Source organism: Coregonus lavaretus (assembly GCF_964263955.1).
Source record: "Coregonus lavaretus genome assembly, chromosome: 15".
Taxonomy (NCBI): domain Eukaryota; kingdom Metazoa; phylum Chordata; class Actinopteri; order Salmoniformes; family Salmonidae; genus Coregonus; species Coregonus lavaretus.
The window spans coordinates 16,301,802-16,320,025 of NC_140002.1; positions in this window are offsets into that span (position 1 = coordinate 16,301,802).

Consider the following 18,224-nt stretch of genomic DNA (forward strand, 5'->3'; position numbering starts at 1 on the left):
GGGGGTAGGCAAAAGAGGATGCTACAGTCCAGGAGATCATGAGAAGTCTTCAAGACTTGACGGCTACAGTGTCTATGCTATTGATCAAACTATATCACTATTTGTCCATGAGTCAGTGAACTTGAATACAGCTGTTGCCTAACAAACCAACTCAGAGCATTACATGTGTAAGTGTGTTACTTTAGCCAGCCCTAATTTGACATTGTTTGTAGAGGCAGTAAGGGGCCGGATGAATGCAGGGGCTTATTGGGGCTGAAGCCCCTGGGCCCAGGCCCGTGGGGGACACAAGAGGCAGCAAAAAAAATTAAAAGAAAGTTGTTTTTATTTTTTATTAAGGAAATATATACTGTATATATTATATATATATATATATATATATATATATATATATATATGTAGTATATATTTAATATTTTTCACTGCAACCGCCAACCACAGGAAGATTCTGGAGCCCGCTCTCAATGAGTGTAGACAGCCTGCTGCTGCCTGCTGCCGCTCTGCTAATCATTAGATGGGGGGAGGACCAACTGGCAAGTGTCTTCACTGACATTTTCAACCTCTCCCTGACTGAGTCTGTAATACCTACATGTTTCAAGCAGACCACCATAGTCCCTGTGCCCAAGGAAGCGAAGGTAACCTGCCTAATTGATTACTGCCCCGTAGCACTCACGTCGGTAGCCATTACATTTACATTTACCTTTACATCATTTAGCAGACGACTTACAAATTGGTGCATTCACCTTATAGCCAGTGGGATAACCACTTTACAATATGTTTTTTTTTATTATTTTTTTTTTTTGGGGGGTGGGGGGGGGGGGGGTAAGGGGGGGTAGAATGATTACTTTATCCTATCCCAGGTATTCCTTAAAGAGGTGGGGTTTCAAGTGTCTCTGGAAGGTGGTGAGTGACTCCGCTGTCCTGGCGTCGTGAGGGAGCTTGTTCCACCATTGGGGTGCCAGAGCAGCGAACAGTTTTGACTGGGCTGAGCGGGAACTGTGCTTCCGCAGAGGTAGGGGGGCCAGCAGGCCAGAGGTGGATGAACGCAATGCCCTCGTTTCGGTGTAGGGACTGATCAGAGCCTGAAGGTACGGAGGTGCCGTTCCCCTCACAGCTCCGTAGGCAAGCACCATGGTCTTGTAGCAGATGCGAGCTTCAACTGGAAGCCAGTGGAGTGTGCGGAGGAGCGGGGTGACGTGAGAGAACTTGGGAAGGTTGAACACTGCTGCGGCATTCTGGATGAGTTGTAGGGGTTTAGGGGCACCATGAAGTGCTTTGAAAGGCTGGTCATGGCTCACATCAACAGGATCATCCCGGATACCCTAGACCCACTCCAATTCGCATACCGCCCCAAAACATCCACAGATGACGCAATCTCAATCACACTCCACACTGCCCTTTCCCACCTGGACAAAAGGAACACCTATGTGATACGGGACGATTGAGCTAACGTGCGCTAATGTGATTAGCATGACTGTTATAAGTAACGGCAAACTTTCCAGGACATAGACATGTCTTATATGGGCGGAAAACTTAAATTCTTGTTAATCTAACTGCACTGTCCAATTTACAATAGCTATTACAGTGAAAAAATACCATGCTATTGTTTGAGGAGAGTGCACAACAACAAAAAACGTATCACGGCAACTGGTTTGATACATTCACCGCTGAAGGTAAATAATGTACTTACATTCAGTAATCTTGCTCTGATTTGTCATCCTTAGAGTCCCAGAGATAAAATGTAGCATAGTTTTGTTTGATAAAATCCATTTTTATATTCAAATGTAGGAACTGGGTTCTACAGTTTGAACCCCTGCTGTCTTAGTGTATAAGCTAATGATCCATCATGTATGACATTCCTGGGAGTGTGTAAACTTACATTTTGTATTACCATATTATTTTTGTATGTTCTCTATAGTTATGTACTTGAAAATGTATCAATTGACCAATTCGGCACATTTGGACAAAATAGTCCAGTTTTGCAATGCTTCACTGGATCAATCTGAAACTTTGCACACACACTGCTGCCATCTAGTGGCCAAAATCTTAATTGCGCCTAAACTGCAATATTATATTTTAACCTTTCTCTTGCATTTCAAAGATGATGGAACCAAAAATAAAATAGAAACGCATGTTTTTTTTGTTTGTATTATCTTTTACAAGATCTAATGTGTTATATTCTCCTACATTAATTTCACAATTCCACAAACTTCAAAGTGTTTCCTTTCAAATGTTATCAAGAATATGCATATCGTTGCTTCAGGTCCTGAGCTACAGGCAGTTAGATTTGGGTATGTCATTTTAGGCGAAATTTTTAAAAAAAGGGTTCGATCCTTAAGAGGTTCAGCTTCTACCCCCAAGCCATAAGACTGCTAAACAATTAATGAAATGGCCACCCGGACCCCCCCCCCCCCCCCCCCTCCATTTGTTTTTACACTGCTACTACCTGCTGTCTATTATCTATGTATAGTCACTTTACCCCTACCTACATGTACAAATTACCTCGACTAACCTGTACCCCCGCACATTGACTCGGTATCGATACCCCCTGTATATAGCCTCGTTATTGTTATTTCATTGTGTTACTTTTTATTATTTTTTACTTTAGTTTATTTGGTAAATATTTTCTTAACTCTTTCTTGAACTGCATTGTTGGTTAAGGGCTTGTAAGTAAGCATTTCACGGTGAGGTCTACACCTGTTGTATTTGGCACATGTGACAAATAAAGTTTTATTTGATTTGAGTTTGACAGGTGGTAGGGGGTCCATGTAGGTAACTGGGGGGCCCTGCCTTGATTGGGTAACTGATAAATAAAAAATCATCATAAATAAATGTGACTGGTCAATTGTGTGAGTCGGGGGCTGGGCCCAAGCCCCTAACTCACAAGAGGCAAAATAATTTATACAAAATTAAAATATATATTTTTTATTATAATTATTTATTCCAACCACAGGAGCCCGCTCTCAATATTCAAAATATACAGAGCATAATTTAGACACAGAAGATCAATAGTTGATCAAAAATAACTGTGATTAAGTTTTATCACAAGCACATACAGGTATCTGCGAAAATTAAGGAAACACCAACATAAAGTGTCTTAAAACGGTGTTGCGCCCATGAACTGCCAGAACAGCTTCAATGCGCTTTGGCATAGATTCTACAAGTGGACCTAAAGCATGCCAAGAAAATGCACCCCACACAATAACATATACTTTGTATCCCTAGTTTACTCAAGTTTTTCCTGAATTTTGGCAGTTACCAGTATGCCTACAGTCGGGATGGCCGCAGTATGGGCAGCATGCAAGCCAAATATAGGCTAGAGCTTGTTGCATTGTGTCCATAGACATATAACCTCTTACCCTGGCAATTTAACTGTTAAACTCATGGGAACACTAGCAATAGATACCAGTCCTGACTTGAATGAGAACTGCCATCTATGGATTATGTTTCTATGGTTGGTTGCGGATGTCAGTTTGCCATTTGCAGATTTCAAAATATAATCGTGGGGAAAATGTACAGTTTGGAAAGCAAATGCCTACTGCTGAAAAGCGAAGACTAATCTGTATGTAGAACCAATAGAAAAATGCTTCTGAACAACTCCCAATTTGTAGATAACAACTGCACTATCTTTCAAAGTAGCTCATCTTGAGATAGGCTATTGCTACGACGAGCGCATCAGCAATCAGCCCATGGCTTCATCTTCATCATTAGGTGAGTCAGTGTGCCGCTGTAAAAATAAATAAATGGGAGCCTGCATTAGCCTATGATATATAGTGTGTATATATACAGCACCAGTCAAACGTTTGGACACACCTACAGTGCCTTGCAAAAGTATTCATCCCCCTTGGCGTTTTTTCCTATTTTGTTGCATTACAACCTGTAATTTAAATTGATTTTTATTTGGATTTCATGTAATGGACATACACAAAATAGTCCAAATTGGTGAAGTGAATTTTTTGTTTGTTTGTTTCAAAAAATTCAAAAAAAATAATAACGGAAAAGTTGTGCGTGCATTTGTATCCACCCCCTTTGTTATGAAGCCCCTAAATAAGATCTGGTGCAACCAATTACCTTCAGAAGTCACATAATTAGTTAAATAAAGTCCACCTGTGTGCAATCTAAGTGTCACTCACATGATCTGTCACATGATCTCAGTATATATACACCTGATCTGAAAGGCCCCAGAGTCTGCAATACCAATAAGCAAGGAGCACCACCAAGCAAGCGGCACCATGAAGACCAAGGAGCTCTCCAAACAGGTCAGGGACAACGTTGTGGAGAAGTAAGATCAGGGTTGGGTTCTAAAAAAATATCAGAAACTTTGAACATCCCACGGAGCACCATTAAATCCATTATAAAAAAATGGAAAGAATATGGCACCACAACAAACCTGCAAAGAGAGGGCCGCCCACCAAAACTCACGGACCAGGGAAGGAAGGCTTTAATCAGAGAGGCAACAAAGAGACCAAAGATAACCCTGTAGGAGATGCAAAGCTCCACAGCGGAGATTGGAGTATCTGTCCATAGGACCACTTTAAGCCGCACACTCCACAAAGCTGGGCTTTACGGAAGAGTGGCCAGAAAAAAGCCATTGCTTAAAGAAAAAAATAAGCAAACACGTTTGGTGTTCGCTAAAAGGCATGCGGGAGACTCCCCAAACATATGGAAGAAGGTACTCTGGTCAGATGAGACTAAAATTGAACTTTTTGCCCATCATTACTCCGAGAACACCATCCCCACAGTGAAGCATGGTGGTGGCAGCATCATGCTGTGGGAATGTTTTTCATTGGCAGGGACTGGGAAACTGGTCAGAATTGAAGGAATGATGGATGGCGCTAAATGCAGGGAAATTCTTGAGGGAAACCTGTTTCAGTCTGCCAGAGATTTGAGACTGGGACGGAGGTTCACCTTCCAGCAGGACAATGACCCTAAGCATACTGCTAAAGCAACACTTGAGTGGTTTAAGGGGAATCATTTAAATGTCTTGGAATGGCCTAGTCAAAGCCCAGACCTCAATCCAATTGAGAATCTGTGGTATGACTTAAAGATTGCTGTACACCAGAGGAACCCATCCAACTTGAAGGAACTGGAGCAGTTTTGCCTTGAAGAATGGGCAAAAATCCCAGTGGCTAGATGTGCCAAGCTTATAGAGACATACCCCAAGAGACTTGCAGCTGTAATTGCTGCAAAAGGTGGCTCTACATGATTCCATATGTATAATTTCATAGTTTTGATGTCTTCACATTTTTTCTACAATGTAGTACATATGAAAAATTAAGAAAAACCCTTGAATGAGTACAGTGGCTTGCGAAAGTATTCACCCCCCTTGGCATTTTTCCTATTTTGTTGCCTTACAACATGGAACTTCCATATGTTTTTGTTAGCTGCATGTGCAACATAACTCCACCAGTCCTACCGATGATATAATTTACGAAGATTATACCTTTTTTAAACATTCTGTCAAAAAATAAAGGTTTTTTGTCAATTAGTATATTTGAATTTAACCACAATATTTGTTGCATTATTTGTTCTGTCGTTTCTGGAGGATTAAATTGAAATTGCAACCAACTTTCTATGGCTTGTTTTAGAAATAGTGATATTTGGGAGATGATTTCCTTTTGAAATAACTGCAAATGAGTTGTTGTAATCTGAATAAAGGGAAAAAGGCCTTTCTAGAACATTGGGTGAGACAATCTTACTAATTTGCTTGAGAACCAGTTCGGATTTAAGTATAACTTTTGTATGACTGAAGCTTTTAGTGATATGTCTAATGCTTTAATATTTAATCATTGCTGTCCTCCGAATTCATATTCATTATATAAATATGCCCTTTTAATTTTGTCTGGCTTGCCGTTCCAAATAAAATTGAATATTTTTTTCTCATATAATTTAAAAAACTGTTCGCTAGGCGTAGGCAAGACCATAAGCAAATAGGTAAACTGGGATAATACTAAAGAGTTAATCAGGGTGATTTTTCCACAAATTGACAGGTATTTTCCTTTCCATGGTAGTAAGATCTTATCTATTTTTGCTAACTTTCTATACAAATTTATTGAGTGAGATCATTTATTTCCTTTGGGATATGTATTCAGAGTATATCCACATCACCATCAGACCATTTTATTGGTAAACTACATGGTCATGTACATTTTTTATTTTTTAGTGATCCAATACGTAATATAGTACATTTGTCATAATTTGGTTGTAATCCAGAGAGGTTAGAAAATGTATCTAGATCCTCTATGAGGCTGTGGAGGGATTATAGTTGTGGATTTAAAAGAAAACATGAATCATCAGCGTACAATGACACCTTTGTTTTTAAGCCCTGGATTTCTAATCCTCTGATATTATTATTGGATCTGATTTTAATAGCTAACATCTCGATGGCCACAATAAATAGATATGCCGATAGTGGACAACCTTGTTTCACTCCTCTTGACAGTTTAAAACCTTCTGAGAAATAGCCATTATTTACTATTTTACACCTAGGGTTACTATACTATACATTTTATAAGAGATTCTCCAAAATTGAAATGCTCCAGGCATTTATATATAAACCCCAGTCGAACTTTATCAAATGCCTTTTCGAAGTCTGCTATGAATAGCAGGCCTGGTGTCCCATATTTTCCATAGTGTTCTATTGTTATTGTTATTATGGGTGACTCCGTCAATTGTAACCAGTTTCATTAAGTTCTTTTTGGTAGCATTCCTATGTTGAAGATTAAAAAATAATTTTGTGCATTTTCCCCATATTCCATCCAGTTTGCTTTATTTTATAATATATTACACTTGATCTTTCTTTAATAAGTTTCTCCATTTCTTTTAGTTTTTCCTCTAATTTATTCTGAGCCTCTATGTTAGAGTTTTTATTGCCATCTATCTGTTCTGTTAGACTTTCTATTTCCTTTCTTAGTATAAACTCTTTTGACCTAAATTGCTTTTGTTTTCGAGATGAGTACTGAATTGCATGGCCTCTAAAGGCACATTTAAAGGTGTCCCATACAATAAGGGGATTCGCTGTACCTATGTTATGTTGGAAAAAGTCAGTTATAAATTCCTTTGTTCTAATTATAAATAAATTATCATCCAATAGGCATTGATTACATTTCCAATATCCTCGCCCACGTGGAAATTCAGTAAGAGTAATGTATATGCATATTATATGATGGTCCGACCGCATTCTGTCCCCTATCAACACTTTTTTGAGATAAAAAAGTCAAGACGGCTAGCTTGATTCAGTCTCCGCCATGTATATCTCACTAGATCAGTATATTTAAGCCTCCATATATATACTAGTTCTAATGTATCCATGACATTCACAATTTCCTTAAGAGCATGTGGGTGATTGTTTGTGGTGTGATTTCCTTTACGGTCCATTGAGCTATTTAAAACAGTATTATAATCCCCCACCATAATATTATTGTCTTGAATTGCTTGCAGGGTTGATAATTTATTATATATATTGTCAAAGAATTGTGGATCATCATTATTTGGTCCGTAAAGGTTAATGAGCCATATCTGTTTATGGTCCAATAACATATTTAAAAGAATCCATCTACCTTACGTATCTATTTGGACAATTTGCACATTCGGATCGAAATTACTATTAATTAATATCATCACCCCTTTTGAATTTCTTTGCCCATGGGAGAAGTATATTCCCCCCCCCCCCTCCCCCCCCCCCCCCCCATTCTTTTTTCCACGCTACTTCATCTCGAATTGTTGAATGAGTTTCCTGTATACAATAGATATTAAATTCCTTCTCTTTGAGCCATGTAAATATTGTTCTTCTTTTGTTATTATCAGCTAAGCCATTACAATTATAACTGGCTATACTTATTTCACCTTACACCATAATGAGATACAAGTTTCAAGTCTATTTATCATTATATATGTTTGTAAATTTACCAATAAAAAATACCGTAATGATTGAGTGTCCATATAGCTGTACCGTGATATTTGCATTGCTACGGAGTAACCCTTCAATTGTTCTCCATTAATACCCCCGCTAAAGCCCCTCCCCATCCCAAGTTGAGCCGTCATCCCAGTGATCAGCATCCCACCCACGTCCCTCCGGATCCCTAAGGCCCCGAGAGGCCAGTATCCATCCATCGAAAACAGCACACAGTGCCACCCACAAAACAGAAGCAGATTAACCGCCAAAAGCATTTCCAATGCTTTCACCTCTATATATATATATATATATATATATATATATATATAACTATTTTTAAAAAATTATGCATATCCTATTTTCCATCATTATCAATTAATATGCGTAATAATGTCGGCAGTTCATGCGTAGGATTCTAACATATAACCCGGATTGCCATTGTATTACATTTAATTCATTGACAAGCAATTATTATCCTAGGAAATAATGCCCGTGGTCCATCTCATACCCCCCCCTCCCTCCCAACATCCCCACCCCCCCACAACAGATGCCAGACAAGCACACACGCACATACTCACATACTCCAACACACTCAACCCCCCTCCTCCACAATCCACCATAAAATCAGATACTCAACGGCTGTTATATCCCAGAGCCCAACTCGAGTAATAACCTGATTTACGAGTGCACATACAGTTAAAGCTGATTGAGAAAGCATGCAGATTGAGCAGAAATTGATAACAATGTGAGATTTGATTAATCTACTTAATCTATGTCAAGTCCTATGTGATGGAGATCAGATCCACCCTCTTCACCTGAGACACAAACACTCTGATCCCCTGTTGTAACCATTTTCCCAAGCATCTCCGTGCGGTCAGACCTTTGATTATTTTGTGACACCTGGGCCCTGAATACTTATGTAAATGTGATATATCCGTTTTTTATTTTTTATAAATTCGCTAAAAATTCTAAAAGCCTGTTTTTGCTTTGTCAGTATGGGGTATTGTGTTCAGATCGATTTAATCAATTTTAGAATAATGCTGTAACGTAACAAAATGTGGAAAAAATCAAGGGGTCTGAACATTCCTAATGCACTGTGTATATATATATATATATATATATATATATATATATATATATATATATATAATGTGTCACTTCATTGGCCTGGGCTATTCTTTGTTTGAATTCAAGACCAGATTGAGTTTGTCAGTGTCAGAGTAGCCACTCATTTCGGTCATTTGTGTGGTATTAAAAAATATTCTGCTAATGTCTTCTGTCATGTACATTATGTAGAATTGCATGAAATGCATTTTTAAAAGGCAAATTGCTTTCGGACATAAAAAAAAAAACTAAAAAACGCTTGTGCTCAACTGTAGCCTATGCCACAGGCATACGTTATTATGGTTTCATTATAAAGGGGCTTTTTCTTCAACAGTAAATTTATCACGCATCGAATTGCATCTTGGTGCACGGACAAAGCCCCAAGGCCTATGATTTCTTAATACGGCCCTGGAGGCAGCCATGTCAAGATCATCTGTCAGGTTTGTTGACATGACCTTATCCAAGTCCTTGTGCTTACATGGCAGCAGCTACATTTCCTTTGGAGCTCCCGTGTTGTTATCAATCAATGGGGGTCAGGCGAACGCCAAAACAGAGGGAAGAGGGGATAGGGAAACATTCTCACCTTTCAGAACATGCTAAACAGCTTGTGTTATCTGTGTCACGCCTGTCAATTGTTGATTGACTTCAAGGTCAGAGTATTTTCTTACACGCTAACCGCTAACTGACGTCAGCCATCTTAGCAGCTTAGGCGGTGACAGTTGTGCTTTGCCTTGACACTTGAAGGTACTTCAGCCGCCGCAAGCTAATGCTAGAGTCACAAAGCGTCTGGTGTTCTGGCAGTTGACATCAGATTGAGAGTAGCAGACGGTAACCAAATCTCACCTCAGGCTGAGTTGTAAGATTCAACATTTTGAGGGGAGTTTTTACTTTGCCACTGAACCACTGTGAGTTGTTGGCAGATGTACAGCTCTTAAAAAATCCTCCCTGATACGTTGATGGGTTAACAAACGACAGTTTTCTGTACTCACTAAGTACTGAGTTAATATTAAAAGTATTGTGTGTCGTCGGGTGTGTTTTGTGAGTACCCTGACTACTCCTTTAATTTGGGGATCTGTCTTCATTTAGCAGTTTCCTGGAAACAAGGTGAGTTGTATTGATTTGGTCAGAAGCTGGAGCTGGAGGTCCCTGCGGCTGTGGCTCCAGACTGCAGTACTTAACGTTTCACTACATCACCGACTGTTTTCACCTCTCCATGCAGGCATTTAGCAGCAGTAATAAACATTTTAGGATCTGAAGTGGACCTTGACTGTGGTTCCCCCATCCTCTTTCCCTTTCTCTCCCTCACCCCAACTGTAATAATAGTGGATTAAGGGACCATTACAGCAATCTAGCCGTAGCAACAGAAAACAGTGACAGAGTGCATTTGTCGTTGGAATCCTCACTCAACCTGAAGGCAGCATCCATCATTCCCATAGGCTCGTTATTATCCCTCTCTCACCGCCCAACCTAAAACATCAATCTTAATTGGACATTAGCGTGGCCACTTGCGACACTCGCCCCCAGAAACCATAGATCATTGCCACACACAAAAGCAACAAACAGACGATGAGAGAAAATATATGGCCAGTGTTATCCCCTCTCAGCGTTTGTGACACGATGGATCGCTTGCTCTGCGTTGCGGGAGGAAGGGTAGGCCAGCGAGATTTGGCCTAACATTGATTGTCTAATGGCACACATTCAATCAAATGCTTTTCGAGCAAGTGTTTGGTTCAATGTGATTGTGCTGGTATACTGCAAGCTGTATTAGAGCTGGTATGGAATGATCATTTATCTTTGTGCTCAGTGGGATCTAGCTCCATGTCAAAACAATCTTATTTGTGATGCAAGTTGCAATCCTGGAGCTTTAGAAACCAACTTGCAATCATCCTCCCTATTCAACTCAACTGTGCCCCCCAGTGGTATGGTGTCAATCAAACAGCTGATGCAATAAGACATAAGTCATAGAAACAGAAATACCCACAACAACCGTACAAGCATATGTTTGTGTGAATACAAAAAGCCATATTATTATCCCAGGAAACATCAGGTAGTCTTTATCTCCTCCTCTCCTGTAGCACTCTAAGACTCCCCACCTGGTGTTTCGAAGAAGAAACTCCTAATGATCCATCTTTACATAGAAACACTTCAGCAGAATGGAGGCCATCATTTATAATTGGACTTCCACAGGTGCACTTGTCCACAGTTGATGTTGCATTAGTTATTCACCTGCTTACCTCCAAAAGAGACCCATTATGCCAAAAAGCCTCCAAGCAACCTGTCTCGCCTTTTGTCTTCCATCAAATTAATAGTGTTATTTGCTGTGCCGCCCTGATATGTGCTCGTTCATAGCTGTGTAACTGGCATCCAATGGTGTGAAAAGGCCAACACATGGCATCTGAATGAGCACTGTGGATTGTGATCCAAGGGCTTCAGAACCAGTTGGAATGTTAGATTAATTTTACGCATTTCTGTCTTTGTTCTCTCTCTTGCTCTCTCTACCTCAGCAGTGCACAACGTCAGTCCTCCAGGGTTGTAATTCTGCATGGTTTGTTTTCCTTCCTGACACTTAATTGATTAATTAGAACACTGTTTGACCAGAGAATGCCCACACCTGGTTTCCAAAGTCTATACTGCATTAGTCGCTGATTTTAAATGTCTAGAGCAAAAACCAGCGAACCCTGCGACCTTCAAGAATGTTTTTTAACCCATAAGAGTCTATGCCCTGTCTAAGCTGGGGGTTGGGTTCTACTAAGCTATATGGAATTGTTTCAAGAAGGTCATACCAAGGATAATTTTAAAAAAACATTATTTGTAGCCTTACTGCTATTAGCCCATACAAATGCATTGAATAACAGATTCACTACATGGAATGACAGATAGTCCCAAAAAATATCTAAAGGATGTTTGTTCTGAAGTTTCTGTCCTATATCTGAGAGATATAAGAAAGATCAGGAAAAAAAATATATATAATTTTTTACATGTATTTAACCCCTTATTTTTGCACTAAACAGTCTCCATATAAACTCCCTTAAACATTTTTCAACTGGTACCAGGGGACCTTCAGACGAATCTTGTGAGGCCTGTGGGCATCCTAGAGCAAACCGTTTGGACACTACAGACGATTTTGTGAGAAGACCGATTTTCGGGATGTCTCATGGTCTGACAAATACCACTCTAGCTCTGTCACCTTTCACCGCAGATGCGGAAGTGCGACATAGGCGGATGAAGTGGATTGAGACGTATCCAATGCAAAAAATATATCTAGCTTAAACTGACAGATTTTTATGGGGATTGTTTTGTTATGCTAATTAGATTCCGTCGGGGACGCGGACATCGACCTCTTAAATTATCTTTCATTGTTTAGTTATTTTTTTTTTATTGACACTAATTGGCATACCATATTATTTTTCTCCAGAAAACATCAGATACATGGGCTACACATACAGAGACAGAGGGGCACTGTTTCGCTTGCTCAGATGCTTTATCTGAAATTGATGCATCTTTCTGTCAGTGTGCGTCTCGGTCAAATAAATTATCAATAATTAAATATTTTATTTGGACGGGCAAGGAGGTACGGTAAAGGAGGCCAGGCCCCCTAAGGCCAGCCCATAACGCAGGCCCTGTCCAATCCATGTGTACAATCACGCAGCACAGTGTACAGCAAGATGTTTAGCAGCTACACCGGCGGGCCCCGAAAGTTTACCTTGACATGGAATAGTTGCAGTTTAGATAGCCTTAGCCAGCTAGCTAATATAAATAGCATTCCTCTCTGTTTGAATCAGGTTGTTGAGTAGGCTAAATTAGCTGCATTAGATAAGTAAGTGAAAGGTGAACTAAGAAAAAAAGTAATCAAATATATCTAGATTTTTGAAGAAATTAATTTGATCAAAACTGTTCAATTGTCTTTCTCTCTCTTTGAGTCAACTACTCACCACACTGTATGCACTACTAGCTAGCTGTAGCTTATGCTTTCAGTACTAGATTCATTCTCTGATCCTTTGACTTACTGTGTAAGTCTATGGAAGGGGTGAGAACCATGAGCCTCCTAGGTTTTGTATTGAAGTCAATGTACCCAGAGGAGAATGGAAAATAGCTGTCCTCTGGCTACACCATAGTGCTACCCTAGAGGATGCTGTTCAGGCTACTGGAGACCTTCAGTTATTAATCAGTTATTTGGTGACGTGATTATATTTTGTATAGTTCTAAAAAGGATAACTTTTTTATGTTTCACTATTTGAATTTTGCTGAAATTCACTGAGTAGGAAGGTCCTCCCCTTCCTCCTCTGAGGAGCCTCCACTAGCAACCTTTGAATTTATTGTTAGACTGATAATGAATAATTACTACATTATTTGCTTTTCACATGTTGTCCACATTAGCTCTGTACTCAAGCCATTTATTGTAGCCAGATCAAGTAAAAGGTTAATTGTCACATGCTTTGTAAATAACAGGTGTGGACTAACAGTGAAATGCTTACTTACTGCCCGTAAGCATTTCACTTCCCAACAATGCAGACAGAAGAAAATAGAGAAATAATAGAAAAGTAAAACACGTAAAAGTAATAATATATAGATATACAATGAGTAACGATAGCTTGGTTATATACAAGGGGTATCGGTACCGAGTCGTAGTGCAGGGCTATGAGGTAATTGAGGTACAGTTGAAGTCGGAAGTTTGCAAACACCTTAGCCAAATACATTTAAACTCAGTTTTTCACAATTCCTGACATTTAATCCTAGTAAGAATTATCTGTCTTAGTTCAGTTAGGATCACCACTTTATTTTAAGAATGTGAAATGTCAGAATAATAGTAGAGAGAATGATTGATTTCAGATTTATTTATTTTATCACATTCCCAGTGGGTCAGAAGTTTACATACACTCAATTAGTATTTGTAGCATTGCCTTTAAATTGTTTAACTTGGGTCAAACGTTTCGGGTAACCTTCCACATGCTTCCCACAATAAGTTGGGTGAATTTTGGCCCATTCCTCCTGACAGAGCTTGTGTAACTGAGTCAGGTTTGTAGGCCTCCTTGCTCGCACATGCTTTTTCAGTTCTGCCCACACATTTTCTATAGAATTGAGGTCAGGGCTTTGTGATGGCCACTCCAATACCTTGACTTTGTTGTCCTTAAGCCATTTTGCCACAACTTTGGAAGTATGCTTGGGGTCATTGTCCATTTGGAAGACCCATTTGCGAACAAGCTTTAACTTCCTGACTGATGTCTTGAGATGTTGCTTCAATATATCCACATAATTTTCCATCCTCATGATGCCATCTATTTTGTGAAGTGCACCAGTCCCTCCTGCAGCAAAGCACCCCCACTGCATGTTGCTGCCACCCCCGTGCTTCACGGTTGGGATGGTGTTCTTCGGCTTGCAAGCTACCCCCTTTTTCCTCCAAACATAACGATGGTCATTATGGCCAAACAGTTCTATTTTTGTTTCATCAGACGAGAGGACATTGCTCCAAAAAGTACAATATTTGTCCCCATGTGCAGTTGCAAACTGTAGTCTGGCTTTTTTATGGCAGTTTTGGAGCAGTGGCTTCTTCCTTGCTGAGCGGCCTTTCAGGTTATGCCGATATAGGACTCATTTTACTGTGGATATAGATACTTTTGTACCTGTTACCTCCAGCATCTTCACAAGGTCCTTTGCTGTTGTTCTGGGATTGATTTGCACTTTTCGCACCAAAGTACGTTCATCTCTAGGAGACAGAACGTGTCTCCTTCCTGAGCGGTATGACGGCTGAGTGGTCCCATGGTGTTTATACTTGCGTACTATTGTTTGTACTGATGAACAAGGATGAACCAGACTTGTGGAGGTCTACATTTTTTTTGGCTTATTTCTTTTGATTTTCCCATGATGTCAAGCAAAGAGGCACTGAGTTTGAAGGTAGGCCTTGAAATACATCCACAGGTACACCTCCAATTGACTCAAATGATGTCAATTAGCCTATCAGAAACTTCTAAAGCCTGGAATTTCCCAAGCTGTTTAAAAGCACAGTCAATTTAGTGTATGTAAATATCTGACCCACTGGAGTTTTGATACAGTGAATTATAAGTGAAATAATCTGTCTGTAAACAATTGTTGGAAAAATTACTTGTGTCATGCACAAAGTAGATGTCCCAACCGACATGCCAAAACTATAGTTTATGAACAAGAAATGTGTGGAGTGGTTGAAAAACTGTGTATGTAAACTTCCGACTTCAACTGTAGATATGTACATACAGTATAATTAGAAATAAAGTGACAGATAGTAAACAGTAGCAGCAGCGTATGTGATGAGTAAAAAAAGTTAGTGCAAAAAAGGGTCAGTGCTGATAGTCCAGTAGCTATTTGATTAATTATTTAACTAACTATTTAGCAGTCTTATGGCTTGGGGGTAGAAGCTGTTCAGGGTCCTGTTTGTTCCAGACCATGCCTATTTGTAAAGGTTTCAGAGCATAATCCATTAAAAAGGTCAGATATGTCTTGTGCTGACAGTTCATGAACTTGGGCATCAAACCCAGTGGAACCCTGGGTGGTGATGGATAGTACTGAACAGGTCTCTAACTGGCTGTGAGTGATTACTCTCAATATTTCAGAGGCAAATAAGGACAAACTGATTGTATAAGCTACAGTGACAGATATGCTTCAAGTTGAGAAGTAAACAAGTTTTAATCATGGCAAACTTTTTATGAATCCATTGAAGGTTGGTTGTTATCTTGATTTATTGATTTATTGGCTGATTGATTGATTTGTTTAATTCATTAATTTGTTTGTTCATTTGGAAATATGTAATCATAACATTCCAAAGATCATGTCTCTTGTTTAGTTCTGTTTATATTTACAAAAAGGATTTAGGGAATTATGGACAGATAAGTTATGGAGAGTTTGTGAGGATTTTCATCAAGATGTGTGATATGAAACAATGTACTCCTGAGTGGCGCAGTGGTCTAATCGCAGTGCTAACTGTGCCACTAGAGATCCTGGTTTGAATCCAGGCTTTGTCGCAGCCGGCCGCGACCGGGAGACTCATGGGCGGCGCACAATTGGCCCAGCGTCGTCCAGGGTAGGGGAGGGAATGGCCGGCAGGGATGTAGCTCAGTTGATAGAGCATGGTGTTTGCAATGCCAGGGTTGTGGGTTCGATTCCCACGGAGGGCCAGTATAAAATGTATTCACTAACTGTAAGTCGCTCTGGATAAGAGTGTCTGCTAAATGACAAAAATAAATAAAAATACAAATCTAATCCCAGCCCGAGTAGAAATAGACTAAAGTGAGCAGCTCTATTTACAGTGTCAATTCATGAGATATAATGAAGGGCTGTGTTATGGCACCTGATGTCTTTGCCAGGGCTAATATGAGGAATTATATTCAAACGCAAAAAACAGAGTGGGGTGCTTCAGGGAGAGGATTCAGAAACTGTATAACTACACAGTAGACATACTAGGTAACTATTTTGAAACAGTCTACGAATGGGCAGTTTATTTTCATTGCCTATTTCAATAATCATTACCAACAGTTGCAATATACAGTTGAGGAATTATGGTTACCAAAGTATTGCAGAGTCTCGCTCACCAGCATGTGTCTATAGCCTATACGTCTGGCATACAAGGCTATATCTGCATGAGGGCAACATATTGTAGTGTGTTTCCACACTTTGAACTTAGATGTGGTTTTATGTGTGAGTACCAAAGGTCAGAAAGGATCTTTAAGGATGTGGCTATAGCTGCACAACTAACATTATGGCTGAGTCCCAACACCATATTCCCTACATACAGTGGGGAAAAAAAGTATTTAGTCAGCCACCAATTGTGCAAGTTCTCCCACTTAAAAAGATGAGAGAGGCCTGTAATTTTCATCATAGGTACACGTCAACTATGACAGACAAAATTAGATTTTTTTTCTCCATAAAATCACATTGTAGGATTTTTTATGAATTTATTTGCAAATTATGTTGGAAAATAAGTATTTGGTCAATAACAAAAGTTTCTCAATACTTTATATACCCTTTGTTGGCAATGACACAGGTCAAACGTTTTCTGTAAGTCTTCACAAGGTTTTCACACACTGTTGCTGGTATTTTGGCCCATTCCTCCATTCAGATCTCCTCTAGAGCAGTGATGTTTTGGGGCTGTCGCTGGGCAACACGGACTTTCAACTCCCTCCAAAGATTTTCTATGGGGTTGAGATCTGGAGACTGGCTAGGCCACTCCAGGACCTTGAAATGCTTCTTACGAAGCCACTCCTTCGTTGCCCGGGCGGTGTGTTTGGGATCATTGTCATGCTGAAAGACCCAGCCATGTTTCATCTTCAATGCCCTTGCTGATGGAAGGAGGTTTTCACTCAAAATCTCACGATACATGGCCCCATTCATTCCTTCCTTTACACGGATCAGTCGTCCTGGTCCCTTTGCAGAAAAACAGCCCCAAAGCATGATGTTTCCACCCCCATGCTTCACAGTAGGTATGCTGTTCTTTGGATGCAACTCAGCATTCTTTGTCCTCCAAACACGACGAGTTGAGTTTTTACCAGAAAGTTCTATTTTGGTTTCATCTGACCATATGACATTCTCCCAATCCTCTTCTGGATCATCCAAATGCACTCTAGCAAACTTCAGACGGGCCTGGAAATGTACTGGCTTAAGCAGGGGGACACGTCTGGCACTGCAGGATTTGAGTCCCTGGCGGCGTAGTGTGTTACTGATGGTAGGCTTTGTTACTTTGGTCCCAGCTCTCTGCAGGTCATTCACTAGGTCCCCCCGTGTGGTTCTGGGATTTTTGCTCACCGTTCTTGTGATCATTTTGACCCCACGGGGTGAGATTTTGCGTGGAGCCCCAGATCGAGGGAGATTATCAGTGGTCTTGTATGTCTTCCATTTCCTAATAATTGCTCCCACAGTTGATTTCTTCAAACCAAGCTGCTTACCTATTGCAGATTCAGTCTTCCCAGCCTGGTGCAGGTCTACAATTTTGTTTCTGGTGTCCTTTGACAGCTCTTTGGTCTTGGCCATAGTGGAGTTTGGAGTGTGACTGTTTGAGGTTGTGGACAGGTGTCTTTTATACTGATAACAAGTTCAAACAGGTGCCATTAATACAGGTAACGAGTGGAGGACAGAGGAGCCTCTTAAAGAAGAAGTTACAGGTCTGTGAGAGCCAGAAATCTTGCTTGTTTGTAGGTGACCAAATACTTATTTTCCACCATAATTTGCAAATAAATTCATAAAAAATCCTACAATGTGATTTTCT